We start from the raw sequence: 17861 nt of genomic DNA, 5'->3' as shown, positions 1-17861 counted from the left end.
AGGGCAAGGTGCCCGGTAGCCGGAGCACTACAGGAAGCAGGGCAGTCCGTTCAGAGGAGTGGAGTGAAGAAGTCCCTGGGATCACGGAGTCTCTGAAGGTAGTCCGGGTGACGGAGCTTAGGTTCGGAGGCCGAGATGATGTCAGGCAGAATCCGGAACCAGCGGAGCGAGGAGTTCGGTCACCACACGGATCCAGGGATCGGAGATGGTAGGGACTGACGAGATGGCGGACAGTCACCGTTCGGGGTTCTGGAATCGTCAGGACCGGTTGGCGAGACAGGAGCGACTCTACAAGAGAGTTAGGTAAGTAAGGGACAAAGCACAGGGAGTCCTGGCTCCTAGCTTAGCAAACACGAAGAACAGGCCCCGCCAACTTGGAAAGGAACTCCCTATATACCCTGTACCTGCATCTTCAATATCCTGTTGGAGGACACTGGCCCTTTAAGAAAAGGTCAATGACCGCGCGCGTGCCCTAATGCGCATGCGCGAGGACCGGGTGCCAGAAGCCAGAACAGGATGCGGTGTACAGGAGGCAGGAGTGCCGGGCTGGCTCAGGCTAGCAGACGGGCGCCGGGACCGGGGACCGGGTTGCCTGGAGGACGCAGGTGAGGGAGCATGGAGTCTGAGGAGCGGGGAACCAAGGAGCATGGCACGGGAGCGGGGAAGCGTGTTCCGGGAGCGAGGAAGCGTGGCGGAGGAGCCGGGGAGCGTGGCTGGGGAACCGGGGAGCGTGGCACGGGCACCGGGGAGCGTGACACGTGGCTGTTGGACTTCTGTATTGTCACACAAGTGCAAAGATATTTGCAGCACCTCTGCCTGCATTGCACACTCAAACTCATTGTTACTAAGCCATTATACTAGCAAACACTGAGTGAACTTAGTGGAATCCTACACGTGGCTGTTGGACGTCTGTATCGTCCCACAAGTGCAAAGATATTTGCAGCACCTCTGCCTGCATTGCACACTCAAACTCATTGTTACTAAGCCATTATACTAGGAAACACTGAGTGAACTTAGTGGAATCCTAAACGTGGCTGTTGGACGTCTGTATCGTCCCACAAGTGCAAAGATATTTGCAGCACCTCTGCCTGCATTACACACTCAAACTCATTGTTACTAAGCCATTATACTAGCAAACACTGAGTGAACTTAGTGGAATCCTAAACGTGGCTGTTGGACTTCTGTATCGTCCCACAAGTGCAAAGATATTTGCAGCACCTCTGCCTGCATTGCACACTTAGGCGGGCTTTGCACGCTGCGACATCGGTAACAATGTGTTACCGATGCTGCAGCGATAGTCCCGCCCCCGTCGCAAGTGCAATATCTAATGAAAGCTGCCGTAGCGATTATTATCGCTACGGCAGTTTCACACGCACATACCTGCCGTGCGACGTCCCTCTGGCCGGCGACCCGCCTCCTTCCTAAGGGGGCGGGTCGTGCGGCGTCACAGCGACGTCACACGGCAGGCGGCCAATTGAAGTGGAGGGGCGGAGATGAGCAGGATGTAAACATCCGCCCACCTCCGTCCTTCTCATTGCAGCCGGCGGCAGGTAAGGAGATGTTCCTCGCTCCTGCGGCTACACACAGCGATGTGTGCTGCCGCAGGAGCGAGGAACAACATCGCACCTGTCGCTGCACCGGCATTATGGAAATGTCGGAGGCTGCAGCGATGATACGATAACGACGCTTTTGCTCTCGTTCATCGTATCAAAAAGGATTTGCACGTTGCGATATCGACTGCGACGCCGGATGTGCATCACTTTCGATTTGACCCCATCAACATCAACAATGTCGCAACGTGCAAAGCCGCCCTTGAACTCATTGTTACTAAGCCATTATACTAGCAAACACTGAGTGAACTTAGTGGAATCCTACACGTGGCTGTTGGACTTCTGTATCGTCCCACAAGTGCAAAGATATTTGCAGCACCTCTGCCTGCATTGCACACTCAAACTCATTGTTACTAAGCCATTATACTAGCAATTTATGCTGCCAGATTAAAAGCCGTAGTTGCATTGTCAGTGATAATTATTGTTGTTTATTCTGCTGTTAATAAAGCTAGACCATCGCTGCAATCTACACCACCTCTCAATTTTTACTACCACATTTTAAGTGCACAATCTTGTCGCAATCAAAATGAGTGGCAAAATGACAGATGCTGGTGGAAAGGGTAAGAGGCGTGTCGGTAAAGGAAAAAAAGGGTTTGTCCGTGGGGAAGGTGGCAAAGTTCCATTAACATCTGCTGAAGATAGACCATCTTCCAGCAAAAGTAAGATGTCTACTACTTACCGTGGACAATCCGACGTGCTCCCTTTTTTACGGACACGGACAACTGGAACCAAGGTAGATGATGGCCAAAAAAGGAAAATGCTTGAATGGATCTCAAGTGGTCCAACAAGTGCCCTCTCCGCCACCTCAACTACCGCATCCAAAAAACACCAGTCCTCTGAGTTGTCATCCCAATCAAACTTGCTTTCTCCCAGCTCTGAAGTGTCCATCCGCCCTGCACAGTATGGTGGAATTGAGATGGCTGAGTCTGCAGAGCTGTTCAGTCACACTATAGCCTGGGAATCAGAGGTCTGCTCCCAAACTACAGTGAGTACAGACCAGGAAATGGTCTGCAGTGATGCCCAGAACCTTTGTGACTCTGATTCAGGCCGTGAGGACCAAGTTTCTGAGCATAATGTTGACCCTTTTTCACCAACAGTAACACCTGTTGTTATAGACAATGAGGAACATACTGATGATGATAAGACGCAGATACCAGATTGGGATGACAACTTAAATATTCGGTCAGGGCAAGAAGAGGCTCGGTCTGAGGGTGAGGGGAGTGCAAACACAACAATTGATGAGGAAGATCTAGATCCCACCTACTGTCAACCCACAGTCAGGCACTCGAGGAGGTCAACAGAGGTGGTGGAGGAGGATGCAACTGATGACGAAGTTACCTTGCGCCTTCCTGGACAGAGTCGGAGTACTGGTAGCACGTCTACAACTGCATCCTCAGCCACCACTCTGCCTCTGAGCACTAGTCGGGGTGGATCAACAGGTCGCATGCCCTCTAAGCCTTGCCTAGCCTGGTCCTTTTTTGACATAGCAAAAGATCGCCCAAATTATGTGATCTGTAAAATTTGTCATGGTTCTGTTAGTAGAGGGCAAAACCTCAGCAGTTTGACAACTTCTTCCATGAATCGTCACATGAATAAATATCATATGTCCCGGTGGGAAGCTCACCGTGCTGCAATGCGGCCTAGCAGAGCGAACCATCCACCGCCTGCCCCTTCTAGTGCATCCGCGCGCTCTTCATCTTCTAGGACTGTGGGGACAGCTGTCACACCTGGTTTTCCACGCACAACTTCCACCACTGTAACCGCAACAGGCAGTTTGCTTGGTAGGTCGTCAGTTGGTATGGAAGGGGAAACAAGTGCGTGTGTACAGCTCTCTCAGACATCGATAGCACCAACGGTGGATGCAGGCAACATCATGTCTACGCCTGCACTTTCCTCACAAAGCTGCATTTTTCCAGGGACACCCTACTCAACACCGTCTACACACAGCAGCCAGATATCTGTCCCTCAGATGGTAACTATGGTGATAGATGGTGAAGGGTCTGCTGCACAAGTCTTGCCGTCCCCACGACTTGTGTGTCAATCCTCTGTCTGTCCAAGTTCTGCCACTGCTTCTGCCTCCTCCACCTCATCTGGGTCCTCCACCTCCGCCCCAAGCCTGCCTGGTCAGGGCACCAGCGTTCTCACTGCGCAGAAGGAATCACGCACCCCTCATTACTATGCTGGCAGCAGAGCGCAACGGCATCAGGCGGTCCTTAGCTTGACATGTCTTGGGAATAGGAGTCACACAGCTGAGGAGTTGTGGTCAGCTCTGCGGTCCGAGTTTAATAAATGGTTGTCTCCACTCAACCTGCAGCCTGGTAAGGCCGTGTGCGACAATGCTGCAAACCTGGGTGCGGCCCTTCGCCTGGGCAAGGTGACACACGTGCCTTGTATGGCTCACGTGTTGAACCTTGTTGTTCAGCAATTCTTAACACACTATGCCGGCCTAGATGGCCTTCTGACCAGGGCACGAAAACTGTCTGCTCACTTCCGCCGTTCAACCGCCGCAGCTGAGCGACTTCCATTGCTCCAGAAGTCTTTCGGCCTGCCGGTTCATCGCCTGAAATGCGATGTGGCGACACGCTGGAATTCAACTCTCCACATGTTACAACGACTGTGGCAGCACCGTCGAGCCCTGGTGCAAAACGTCATGATGTATAGCCTGGGCCAACGAGATGCAGAGGTGGGGCAGATCACCCTGATGGAGTGGTCTCAGATCAAGGACCTATGCACCCTTCTGCACAGTTTCGACATGGCGACGAATATGTTTAGCGCTGACAATGCCATTATCAGCATGACAATTCCAGTCATTTACATGCTGGAGCACACGCTAAACACTATTCGGAGTCAGGGGGTGGGACAACAGTAAGGGGAGGAACTACAGGAGGATTCATATGCGCAAGAGACAACAACATCACCAAGGTCCAGACGTTCATCATCACCAATGCGGCAGGCATGGGACCATGGGGGACAGGGATCAACAAGGGTGCATGGTAGCAGGCGAGATGTTGAGGAAGGTGCAGGAGAACATGAAGAAATGGAGGACGAACTGTCCATGGACATGGAAGACTCAGCGGATAAGGGAGACCTTGGTCAAATTTCAGTTGAAAGAGGTTGGGGGGAGATGTCAGAGGAAGAAAGAACGGTTAGCACCTCTATGCCAAAAACACAGCGTGGACTTCGTCCGCATGGCCGCGCAAGACACATGAGCGCCTTCTTGCTGCACTACCTCCAACATGACCCTCGTATTGTCAAAATTAGAAGTGATGATGACTACTGGATTGCCACACTATTAGATCCCCGGTACAAGTCCAAATTTTGTGACATAATTCCAGCCATAGAAAGGGACGCACGTATGCAGGAGTATCAGCAGAAGCTGTTACTCGATCTTAGCTCGGCTTTTCCACCAAACAACCGTGCAGGTGCAGGGAGTGATTCTCCCAGTTGTAACTTGACAAACATGGGACGGTCTCGTCATCTTCCTCAGTCTATCCGTACCAGTAGCACCGTGTCTGGTGCTGGTAACAGCAATTTTATGGAATCTTTTCATAATTTTTTTAGACCGTCCTTTGCAAGGCCACCAGAGACAACAAGTCTGACACATAGTCAATGGCTGGAGAGCATGATACAGGAGTATCTCCAAATGAACATCGATGCCATGACTTTGCAAATGGAGCCTTGCTCATTTTGGGCTTCAAATCTTGAAAAATGGCCAGAGCTCTCCAGTTATGCCTTGGAGATTTTGTCGTGTCCAGCTGCCAGCGTTGTCTCTGAACGTGTCTTCAGTGCTGGTGGGTGTGTGCTGACAGATAAGCGCACGCGTCTGTCCAGTGACAATGTGGACAGACTAACGTTCATCAAAATGAACAAGTCATGGATCCACAAGGAATTTACTACCCCTGTGTCATCCTGGGGAGAGTAAATGCTTGTGGATTTGGAATGTGCTTGATGCAAATCAAAACATCCTGTTTGCAACTAGGGCACAAGTGCTGCCACTGAATGGGTGGGTATGTGTGGGGCCCAGTTTTTGGAAAAAAGGAAGACTCCGCTTGGAGTAACCCTTGCTTACAGTATTTTTAAAAAGGATCCAAGATGAACAAGTCATGGTTCAGCAAAGACTTTGCTACCTATCCCGGTGTCATCCTGGGGACGGTTAAGGATGGCGTATTTTTGAATGTGCTTGATGCAAATCTAGCTGTGAAGTGTACAACTGGGGCACAACTGCTGCCACTGAAGGGGTGGGTGTGTGTGTGGCCCAATTTTTGGAAAAAAGGGAGAACTCCGCTTGGAGTCACCTTGCGGTGTTTTACATGATTTTAGAAGGGCGTGCCATGCCTAACTGTGTCTCCTCCTCTTTTTCCTTGTCCAGCTCTTTTGTTTTCGCATGAGTATATGTCCTTGTCACCCTTGTACTTGTTTCCCATGTGTTTGTGTTGTGTTGTGAGTTGTTTGTCACCTTTTGGACACCTTTGAGGGTGTTTTCTAGGTGTTTTTATGTGTTTGTGAATGCCTGCCATTGTTTCCTATGCGGTTCGAGTTCGGTTCGTCGAACGTTCGACGAACCGAACTCGAACGAGACTTCCGTTCGACGAACCGACCTCGAGCCGAACCGGGACCGGTTCGCTCATCTATAGTTGTCAGTAGTTTATAGAATAAAAACACCAAAACGAGGAATAAAAATCCTCCAAAAACTAAGCAAAAACTCACAGACTAATGGCAGAAGATGTAAACTGCCTGGGCCAAAAAGACTAATGCGCTGCCAGGATGCAGCAAGACCTCCATTAAATGGAGACATTACAGGTGCAAAGGAAAATAGTAAAATTGCACACTTGTGGCTTGCATAGGTCACTGTTCACACACGCAGGTTCACAGTATCTGGTATCAGTATCAGTATCCATGACGTGGATTGTGGGCTTCCGTACTATGGCCATATTACCTACCAATAGCTCATATATTTAGTCTGTGAGTTTTAGTTTATAGAATAAAAAACAATTTACATTTTACTCAAAAAATATAAAGAAAAAAATCAGAAAAACTGACAATTTTGGAGTGGTCTCTTAATTTTTGCCAGAGCTGTATAGGATACCAAATATATCAAGTAGGAATGATGAAAGGTCAGAGAGCAGTTTGTACAGTCAAACACTGTGAACTTCTACTGCCGGACCCCACATGATTATCTGTCACCCAGACACACCCGTCACAGGTAAAAAAATGATAGATGTTGCAATATGTCAACCAACTTGTTCATTCCATCAATCAAAGACTTGGTGACGAACTTATAACATCAAGGTCATTAAAATACTAAATTGAGTAGTGTTTGATGGGGGCTGTAATGGCTTATAGATATTTAAATCATATTTGCACTTCCCTTTTAGGAATTACAGTCTGGTCCTCCATAGTAGCAGGAACAGAGTATTCTTCCTTTCTGCAGTTACCATCCTTGGTCCAGTTGGAGCAAGGTATTCTTCACTTGATTTTATGAGATATGGGCTTAGTAAACACAAGAGGTGACCGGGATGAAGGTCAGAAGATTCCTGCAGAGGTATTTCTTATACAATGAAGTATTTCTGTGTGATGCTTTATTGAACGGTCTATGTTAGAGTTAACTTAGGTGAGTCTCATTATTAGTTTAATTCCTGTGAATAAAGCCCAATGCAATCTTTTCATATGAATGTTCTTTATTAGGAGCATTATTATAGTTTTGCACAATTCTCCAGTGGTCTTTCTTCATCTCCATCAGCTCCAGATAACATTTATAAGGAGCTGCTGTTTGTGATGTCTCCTGTGCTGAGGTTCTTCAGAGATGTCACACCAGACTGCAGGAGAAGACGTCCAGAGTCATGGGTCGAGCTCTCCCACGCCCTGTCTCCTATATGAATATAATCTTCTTACTTCTCACTTTTTCTGCTCTGATTTCATCCACGTGTGACCTGACAGGACTTATACTTCAGTATGAATATGAGTATTATCAGGAAGGAGACATCCTAATCGGAGGGCTGATCTCTGCTCACTTTGATACTATATTTAATCCTAATTTTACTAACCGTCATTGTTTATTCCTTTTTTGTGTAGAGTAAGTAATTCATTAACGTCTGATTTTATCCTACTGCATATTTTTTAATTAATTGACTTGCTTTTAGAGAAATTTGTGGAGCTTCACAGAGGTCTACCAGAACTTAAAGGGGTTGTCCACTACTTTTACATTTATGGCCAATCCTTAGGATAGGTCATCAATGTCTCATCACAGCACTCAAAGGAGAAAGGAGAGTTTTTTGGTACACAAAATAGATTTATTGATAAACTGCCAAAAGGTGAACCTTGACAGATGCAACACCAATGTTTCTGCTTTCTCAAGGCTGTTGCTTAATGTGGAAGTACAAGAGAGCGCGGGTCACATTAGACAACCGTGACTGAGATGGGACAGGTGCTTCACACTTTGCAGTACAAGAAATCAAGGTATTGGTGAGAAGATTATTATTTCTTATTATAGTGCCATTTATTCCATGGCGCTTTACAGTGAAAGAGGGTATACATACATAAATCATTAACAGTACAAAACAGACTGGTATAGGAGGAGAGAGGACCCTGCCCGCGAGGGCTCACAGTCTATAGGGAATGGGTGATGGCACAATAGGTGAGGACAGAGCTGGTTGCGCAGTGGTCTACTGGACTGAGGAATATTGTAGGTTGTAGGTTTGATGGAAAAGATGATTTAGAAGAATGGTGGAGAGACCACCATCCTTTTGAATGGTGCTCCACCATCCTTCTGAATCATCCTTTCACCAATACCTTGATTTCTTGTACTGCAAAGTGTGAAGCACCTGTACGGTCTCAGCCACGGTTGTCTAATATGACCTGCGCTTTCTTGTACTTCCACATTAAGCAACAACCTTGAGAAAGGTACAAGCCAAAATGTTGGTGTTGCATCTGTCAGTGTTCACCTTTTTGCAGTTTATCAATAAATCTATTTTGCGTACCAAAAAACTCTCCTTTTTCCTTTGAGTGCTGAAGTTTTACTTACACTTATAGTACCTTTTTACACTTCAGCACCTCCTTATAGCAGTGAATCAGATCACATCTATATCAGTGTCTGATCAGCCGTGGTCCGACACCCGGCACCCCCTCTGATCAGCTGTTCTTGTTGTCGGTGGCGGTAGCAGGTGACCGGAAATGCTGATTTCCGAAGCTGCCCCATTTTCTGATACCGTCCACAGCCGGTTGCTGAACATCCGCCTCCTATTGATTGGAGTCATTTTTGAACACAATCTTTGACCCATAGCTTTGTAGATTTACTTTATTTTCATATAGCAGACCTAATCAACTAACCGGAGGAATCTTTCCTTTAAGCCTCTTTCAGAAGTAAGTTCTTCATGTATTGGTTCTCTCTGTCAGTGTAGCTGTTGACAATGTCCAAGTGAAAGGACACATATGTTTTTATTAATTTAGTCATGGATAAAAATCACCCTTGGATATTTATGAGTCCATGAAACAAATGCCTTCCATAAAAGATACTCTGCAACGTTTTAAAGTAGATGATAATACATTAATGGTAAAAATGGGCACGGTGACCAAACACTTATAAAAATCTGATTCACAACAAATAAAAATCACTCAATTTTTTCAAGAATGTGTAAAAAAAAAATTGACACTTGAATGAGGCTCTATCTATTTTTTTCTTTTTTTGGGGGGTATAATTTACTTTAATTTACTTCTGGCTTTATCTTTAAGTAAAGTAGTGTCGTATTCTGTAGTGGTTTAAGGTTTATGTTCACAAATGTTTTCTCGATGTGATATTTATTTAAAAAAAAAAAAAAAATATATATATAATATATATATAAACATATATGTATTATCAATGCAATGGTTAATTTAACATCAATCATGATATATTATTGATTTTAGCTTACAAGCTGAGCAATACGCACAGATTTTGGCTTTTATTTTTGCTATTGATGAGATTAACAAAGATCCAAACCTTCTGCCCAATATCACTCTTGGCTACAGAATATTTGATTCATGTGGAAATCCAAGGAAATCCATAATGTCTGCCATTCAAATAATGTCTGGAAAAGATAAGGAGGCTCCAAACTACTCCTGTGTGGATAAGGGTGACGTGGTCGCTTTTGTGGATAATTCTGGACTTTATACAAATAATCCCGTGACACAGTTCCTCAGTCTGTATAAATTTACACAGGTAAGTGTGCAAATTGTTTTTTCAGAGAGGAAGAGGACTTGAACTTTCATATCACCTATTGAAAGTAGCAATCCCAAAATTCAATATGATTCCTTTATCAAGCCTTGCCTTAAGACTTAGGATAAAAGCTAAATAATAATTTTAATATGCAAACACAGTGTTTCAGGATTAGAGTTGAGCGCGGTTCGCGGTTCGAGGTTCTCCAGTTCTAGGCTCAAGTGATTTTGGGGCCTGTTCTAGATCGAACTAGAACTCGAGCTTTTTGCAAAAGCTCGATAGTTCTAGAAACGTTCGATAATGGTTCTAGCAGCAAAAAAACAGCTAATTCCTAGCTGGCTTTCCGCTGTAATAGTGTAAGTCACTCTGTGACTCACACTATTATGAAATTTCAGTGTATAGTGTGCGGGAACAGCACATTCAGATCACTGCTGATCGCCATTTTTTTTTTTTTTCTTGTCTTCCTTCCCTAAGCGCGCGTGTGTAGTGGGGAGGGCCATTATGTCAGCCAATCCCAGACACACACACAGCTAAGTGGACTTTTAGCCAGAGAAGCAACGGCATGTGTGAAAGGATGTCCATGTCACATGTCCCTGCATTATAAAAACGAGTATCTGCCCGTCCGGACGCCATTATCTCTTCTGTGTCCTTGGTGTTAGACATCACTGGCGCAGCTCCATCCTAAATCCTATCGCCGATACAGCTGTATGCGCTCCATACACAGCTCTGGACAACTTAGGGATAGCACTTTCTATCAGTCCTTTTAAGGGCTCGTACCGGCAGGGTCAGAGCCATAGGTGACAGGTCCTGAAAACAGAGACAGCGTCTGTGTAGCTAAGGTCAGGGATTTCCTCGCTGCATTTCCCCATTAGGAGGGAATAGAAAGGCAGGCTTCCATTCCTCTACCCAGAGCCCCACAACCCTGGCACTGTACCCTCCTGTCCTCTGCACACTCCAACTCATTATAACTAAGCCATTATACTAGCAAACACTGAGTGAACTTAGTGTCATCCTAAACATGGCTGTTGGACTTCTGTATAGTCCCAGTAGTGCACAGATATTTGCAGCACGTCTGCCTGCATTGCACACTCAAACTGATAGTTACTAAGCCATTATACTAGCAATTTATGCTGCCAGTTTAAGGGCCGTAGTTGCATTGTCAGGGATATTTATTCTTTATTATTCTGCTGTTAATAAAGCTAGACCACTGCTGCAATCTACACCACCTCTCAATTTTTACTACCACATTTTCAGTGCACAATCTTGTCGCAATCAACATGAGTGGCAAAATGACAGATGCTGGTGGAAAGGGGAAGAGGCATGGTGGAAAAGGAAAAAAAGGGTTTGTCCGTGGGGAAGGTGGCAAAGCTCCATTATCATCTGCTGAAGATAGACCATCTACCAGCAAAAGTAAGATGTCTACTACTTACCGTGGACAATCCGATGTGCTCCCTTTTTTACGGACACGAACAACAGGAACAAAGGTAGATGATGGTCAAAAAAGGAAAATGCTTGAATGGATCTCAAGTGGTCCAACAAGTGCCCTCTCAGCCACTTCAAGTACCGCATCCAAAAAACACCAGTCCTCTGAGATGTCATCCCAATCAAACTTGCTTTCTCCCAGCTCTGAAGTCTCCATCAGCCCGGCACAGTATGGTGGAACTGATATGGCTGAGTCTGCAGAGCTGTTCAGTCACACTATAGCCTGGGAATCAGAGGTCTGCTCCCAAGCTACAGTGAGTACAGAACAGGAAATGGTCTGCAGTGATGCCCAGAACCTTTGTGACTCTGATTCAGGCCGTGAGAACCAAGTTTCTGAGCATAATGTTGACCCTTTGTCACAAACTGTAACACCTGTGGTTATAGACAATGAGGAACATACTGATGAAGATGAGACGCAGATACCCGATTGGGATGACAACTTAAATATTCGGTCAGGGCAAGAAGAGGCTCGGTCTGAGGGGGAGGGGAGTGCAAACACAACAATTGATGATGAAGTTCTAGATCCCACCTACTGTCAAACCACAGTCAGGCACTCGAGGAGGTCAACAGAGGTGGTGGAGGAGGATGCAACTGATGACGAAGTTACCTTGCACCTTCCTGGACAGAGTCGGAGTACTGGTAGCACGTCTACAACTGCATTCTCAGCCACCACTCTGCCTCTGAGCACTAGTCGGGGTGGATCAACAGGTCTCATGCCCTCTAAGCCTTGCCTAGCCTGGTCCTTTTTTGACATAGAAAAAGATCGCCCAAATTATGTGATCTGTAAAATTTGTCATGGTTCTCTTAGTAGAGGTCAAAACCTCAGCAGTTTCACAATTTCTTCCATGAATCGTCACATGAATAAATATCATATGTCCCGGTGGGAAGCTCACCGTGCTGCAATGCGGCCGAGCGGAGCGAACCATCCACCGCCTGCCCCTTCCAGTGCATCCGCGCGCTCTTCATCTTCTAGGACTGTGGGGACAGCTGTCACACCTGTTTTTCCACGCACAACTTCCACCACTGTAACCGCAACAGGCACTTTGCTTGGTAGGTCGTCAGTTGGTTTGAAAAAGGAAACAAGTGAGTGTGTACAGCTCTCTCAGACATCGATAGCACCAACGTTGGATGAAGGCAACATCATGTCTCAACCTGCACTTTCCTCACAAACCTGCATTTTTCCAGGGACACCCTACTCAACACCGTCTACACACAGCAGCCAGATCTCTGTCCCTCAGATGTGGTCAAATAAAAGGCCATTTCCTGCGACCCATGACAAAGCTAAGAGGTTGACTCTATCCCTTTGTAAGCTCTTGGCTACCGAAATGCTGCCTTTCCGCCTAGTGGACACACAGGATTTTAGAGACCTTATGTCTGTCGCTGTGCCCCAGTACCAGATGCCTAGTCGCCACTACTTCTCTAAGAAAGGTGTGCCCGCGCTACACCAGCATGTCGCACAAAACATCACTGCTTCCTTGAGAAACTCTGTGTGTGAACGGGTGCATTTCACCACCGATACTTGGACCAGTAAGCATGGACAGGGACGTTACATGTCGCTGACTGGGCACTGGGTAACTATGGTGATAGATGGTGAAGGGTCTGCTGCACAAGTCTTGCCGTCCCCACGACTTGTGTGTCAATCCTCTGTCTGTTTAAGTTCCGCCACTGCTTCTGCCTCCTCCACCTCATCTGGGTCCTCCACCTCTGCCCCAAGCCTGCCTGGTCAGGCCACCAGCGTTCTCACTGCACAGAAGGAATCACGCACCCCTCATTACTATGCTGGCAGCAGAGCGCAACGGCATCAGGCTTTAACTTGATATGTCTTGGGAATAAGAGTCACACAGCTGAGGAGTTGTGGTCAGCTCTGCGGTCCGAGTTTAATAAATGGTTGTCTCCACACAACCTGCAGCCTGGTAAGGCCGTGTGCGACAATGCTGCAAACCTGGGTGCGGCCCTTCGCCTGGGTAAGGTGACACACGTGCCTTGTATGGCTCACGTGTTGAACCTTGTCGTCCAGCAATTTTTAACACACTATCCCGGCCTAGATGGCCTTCTGACAAGGGCACGAAAACTGTCTGCTCACTTCCGCCGTTCAAGCGCCGCAGCTGAGCGACTTGCATCGCTCCAGAAGTCTTTCGGCCTGCCGGTTCATCGCCTGCAATACGATGTGGCGACACGCTGGAATTCAACTCTCCACATGTTACAGCGACTGTGGCAGCACCACCGAGCCCTGGTGCAATACGTCATGACGTATAGCCTGGGCCAACGAGATGCAGAGGTGGGGTAGAGCACACTGATGGAGTGGTCTCAGATCAAGGACCTATGCACCCTTCTGCACAGTTTCGACATGGCGACGAATATGTTTAGCGCTGACAATGCCATTATCAGCATGACAATTCCAGTCATTTACATGCTGGAGCACACGCTAAAAAATATTCGGATTCAGTGGGTGGGACAACAGGAAGGGGAGGAACTACAGGAGGATTCATATGCGCAAGGGACAACAACATCACCAAGGTCCAGACGTTCATCATCACCAACGCAGCAGGCATGGGACCATGGGGGACAGGGATCAACAAGGGCGCATAGTAGCAGGCTAAATGTTGAGGAAGGTGCAGGAGAACATGAATAAATGGAGGACGAACTGTCCATGGACATGGAAGACTCAACAGATGAGGGAGACCTTGGTCAAATTTCAGTTGAAAGAGGTTGGGGGGAGATGTCAGAGGAAGAAAGAACGGTTAGCACCTCTATGCCACAAACACAGCGTGGACTTGGTCCGCATGGCTGCGCAAGACACATGAGTGCCTTCTTGTTGCACTACCTCCAACATGACCCTCGTATTGTCAAAATTAGAATTGATGATGACTACTGGATTGCCACACTATTAGATCCCCGGTACAAGTCCAAATTTTGTGACATAATTCCAGCCATAGAAAGGGACGCACGTATGCAGGAGTATCAGCAGAAGCTGTTACTCGATCTTAGCTCGGCTTTTCCACCAAACAACCATGCAGGTGCAGGGAGTGATTCTCCCAGTTATAACTTGACAAACATGGGACGGTCTCGTTATCTTCAACAGTCTACCCGTACCAGTAGCACCGTATCTGGTGCTGGTAACAGCAATTTTATGGAATCTTTTCATAATTTTTTTAGACCCTCCTTTGCAAGGCCACCAGAGACAACAAGTCTGACACATAGTCAACGGCTGGAGAGGATGATACAGGAGTATCTCCAAATGAACATCGATGCCATGACTTTGCAAATGGAGCCTTGCTCCTTTTGGGCTTCAAATCTAGAAAAATGGCCAGAGCTCTCCACTTACGCCTTGGAGATCTTGTCGTGTCCAGCTGCCAGCGTTGTCTCTGAACGTGTCTTCAGTGCTGCTGGGTGTGTGCTGACAGATAAGCGCACGCATCTGTCCAGTGACAATGTGGACAGACTGTCGTTCATCAAAATGAACAAGTCATGGATCCAGAAGGAATTTACTACCCCTGTGTCATCCTGGGGAGAGTAAATGCTTGTGGATTTGGAATGTGCTTGATGCAAATCAAAACATCCTGTTTGCAACTAGGGCACAAGTGCTGCCACCGATAAGGTGTCTGTGTGGGGCCCAATTTTTGGAAAAAAAGGGAGACTCCGCTTGGAGTAACCCTTGCTTGCTGTGTTTTTTAAAAATGATCCAAGATGAACAGAGCTGGGATCAGGAAAGACTTTGCTACCTACCCTGGTGTTATCCTGGGGACGGTTAAGAATAGCGTATTTTTGAATGTGCTTGATGCAAATCAAAACATCCTGTTTGCAACTAGGGCACAAGTGCTGCCACTGAAAAGGTGTCTGTGTGGGGCCCAATTTTTGGAAAAAAAAGGGAGACTCCGCTTGGAGTAACCCTTGCTTGCTGTGTTTTTTAAAAATGATCCAAGATGAACAGAGCTGGGATCAGGAAAGGCTTTGCTACCTACCCCGGTGTCATCCTGGGGACGGTTAAGAATAGCGTATTTTACAATGTGCTTGATGCAAATCTAGCTGGGAAGTGTACAACTGGGGCACAAGTGCTGCCACTGAATGGGTGGGTGTGTGTGGGGCCCAATTTTTGGAAAAAAAGGGAGACTCCGCTTGGAGTCACCTTGCGGTGTTTTACATGATTTTAGAAGGGCGTGCCATGCCTATATCTGTGTGTCCTCCTCTTTTTCCTTGTCCAGCTCTTTTGTTTTCGCATAAGTATATGTCCTTGTCACTTTCCCATGTGTTTGTGTTGTGTTGTGAGTTGTTTGTCACCTTTTGGACACCTTTGAGGGTGTTTTCTAGGTGTTTTTATGTGTTTGTGATTGCCTGCCATTGTTTCCTATGCAGTTCGAGTTCGGTTCTTCGAACGTTCGACGAGCCGAACTCGAACGGGACGTCCTTTCGGCGAACCGACCTTGAGCCGAACCGCGACCGGTTCGCTCATCTCTATTCAGGATGTTGCACCTCATCAGCGCAAAGCATGAAATCTAATTTAGTTGTATGAAAGGTTCCGACTAAGATCTATTGGGTTTTGTTTCTCCTTATAAGGAGTGACATGCCTGAAATGTCACTGTAAGGAAGTTTATAAGCCATGCAATGCTCTTCTGAGAAATAAAGTATACAAATTACTTCTTCGTAAAGGAACAGGATTTGAACTCCAGTGCCCCTTATTGGAAGTAGCAATCCTAAAAGTCATTGTTGACCCTTTAATGAGCCTTGCCATATGAATTAAAGCCAAATCAGAATCAATTTTCATACACAATGTTTTGGAGTTTTGCCCCCCTATCAGTGCAAAGCATAAGATCTAATATGGCTTCTGACTGGGGTCTAAGGGGAAACTTTTTATCAGGTCTTCTCTGACGATGCAATTTGTATATTAAATTTTACAGAGGAGCAATTGCATGGCCTATAAACATACTTACACTTACATGTCAGGCATGTAACTCTCCACAAAAAGAATTGTTGCCCCTTAGGCTCCAGTCAAAAGCCTCTCATATAGCCAAATCAGATCTATGCTTTGCACTGATGAGGAGCAACCACTAAAACACTGTGTATTCAAATTGAGATTTTGGCTTCGCTGTTAACCTAAGTCAAGGCTCATTAAAGGCATTGATCTTGACTTTGAAGATTGCTACATACAATAAGTGACACTAGAGTTCAAGTTCTCGTCCTCTTTGAAAAGGCAATTTTCAAAGCTAAGTGGTATCTTCGCTGTATATTTAAGTACAACAATAACAATATAGTAGGTGACACGAATTTCTATACTGTGGATTTTAGGGTCATGTCTGAGATGTTTCTCTGTCCTCTTCTTGTGTAGATCAGTTATGGAGTTTCCGACCCCTTCCTGAGTAATCGAGTCTTATACCCAACATTATATCAGATTGCTCCTAATGACCGGCTCCGATACGCAGCTATCGTTACGTGTCTTTTGTACTTTGGATGGACATGGGTTGGGATTATTTCATCAGACAATGGGATTGGTGAAATGGAATCAGTGGAACTTAGTAACCTGATGACCCAGCACGGGATCTGTATCGAGTTTATCATTAAATTAGACCGACGAAATGACCAAGTGAACAAACAGAAGTTGGCCAAGATTGGAAAATCACGAGCTAATGTCATAGTGATTTGTGGATATTTTTCCTTTGTTAATGCTTATAACATCTTTGGAGCTCAAATGGAAAATATCACATTGATCCTTCATGAGTCCTGGATTAGTGTTACAAATGGGGGAAATGTGTTTCTTCAGTTCATGAATTGCAGCTTAATTTTTATTTTGCCCAAAAAAACAATCCCCAAGTTTAATAAATTATGGGAGAATGTGAATCCCGTAACTCGTCCGGATGACCCGGTGCTGGAGTAGCTGTGGTTCACCCAGTTTAATTGTCTGACTAAAAATAAATTGAAAAACTATTACTTAAATCAGTTTTATGGAGGAAAACCTGCAGTCAACTGCACTGAGATATATCATTTTCCAGAACCAGAATATAAGGATAATGGTTTATATTCCGTATACTCATCTATCTATATTCTGGCTAATATAATAAAAAAAATTCTAGAAACAACTAAATTAGAAAAATATGGGTTACAACAAGAAGTAAGTAATGAGCAATCTGTCTGTACTTCACTCCGAAATCCATGTAAAGGCTTCGCTTCTGTCATTCAAACCTGTTGTATTAACTCTTAGGTTCCATCTTCTTCCCCTCCATTAGACTTGCACATTTCACCTTCTTCCACCTTCTCTGCACATTGGCTTTCAAGCCTCTCTATCGCTTCTACTTCACACTAATATTATTTTTAAATATTTGAACTCGTTTTGAAACACAATAGATAATAGCCTTAAGGTTCAAGAAGCTTTATGATTGTTTTTTAATTGGATAGTCATATTTTCTTTCATAAATTTGATGTAAATTATATCACAAGAGATGGGCAAACCCGCAGATGTTGGGGGTTTGAATGGTACGGCCAGACTTAAAAACAAATCCAGTTTGGGATCAAACTTGAACCCGAACCTCTGCCTGGACACCAGACCTTCTATAGATCTATGGGGACCTGAATGTTGTGATGCAAAA

At 45.8% G+C, this 17861-nt stretch overlaps 1 pseudogene; it reads left to right on the top strand.

Annotated features, from left to right (window-relative positions):
* Positions 1 to 6828: 6828 nt before the first annotated feature.
* The window catches only part of LOC142302157 (vomeronasal type-2 receptor 26-like), a 46729-nt pseudogene continuing 35696 nt past the window's right edge, over positions 6829 to 17861 (top strand).

Source organism: Anomaloglossus baeobatrachus, chromosome 1 (assembly GCF_048569485.1).
Source record: "Anomaloglossus baeobatrachus isolate aAnoBae1 chromosome 1, aAnoBae1.hap1, whole genome shotgun sequence".
Classification (NCBI taxonomy): Eukaryota; Metazoa; Chordata; class Amphibia; order Anura; family Aromobatidae; genus Anomaloglossus; species Anomaloglossus baeobatrachus.
Note: the sequence above shows the minus strand (reverse complement) of the source record. Positions and strands in the feature narration are given on the sequence as shown.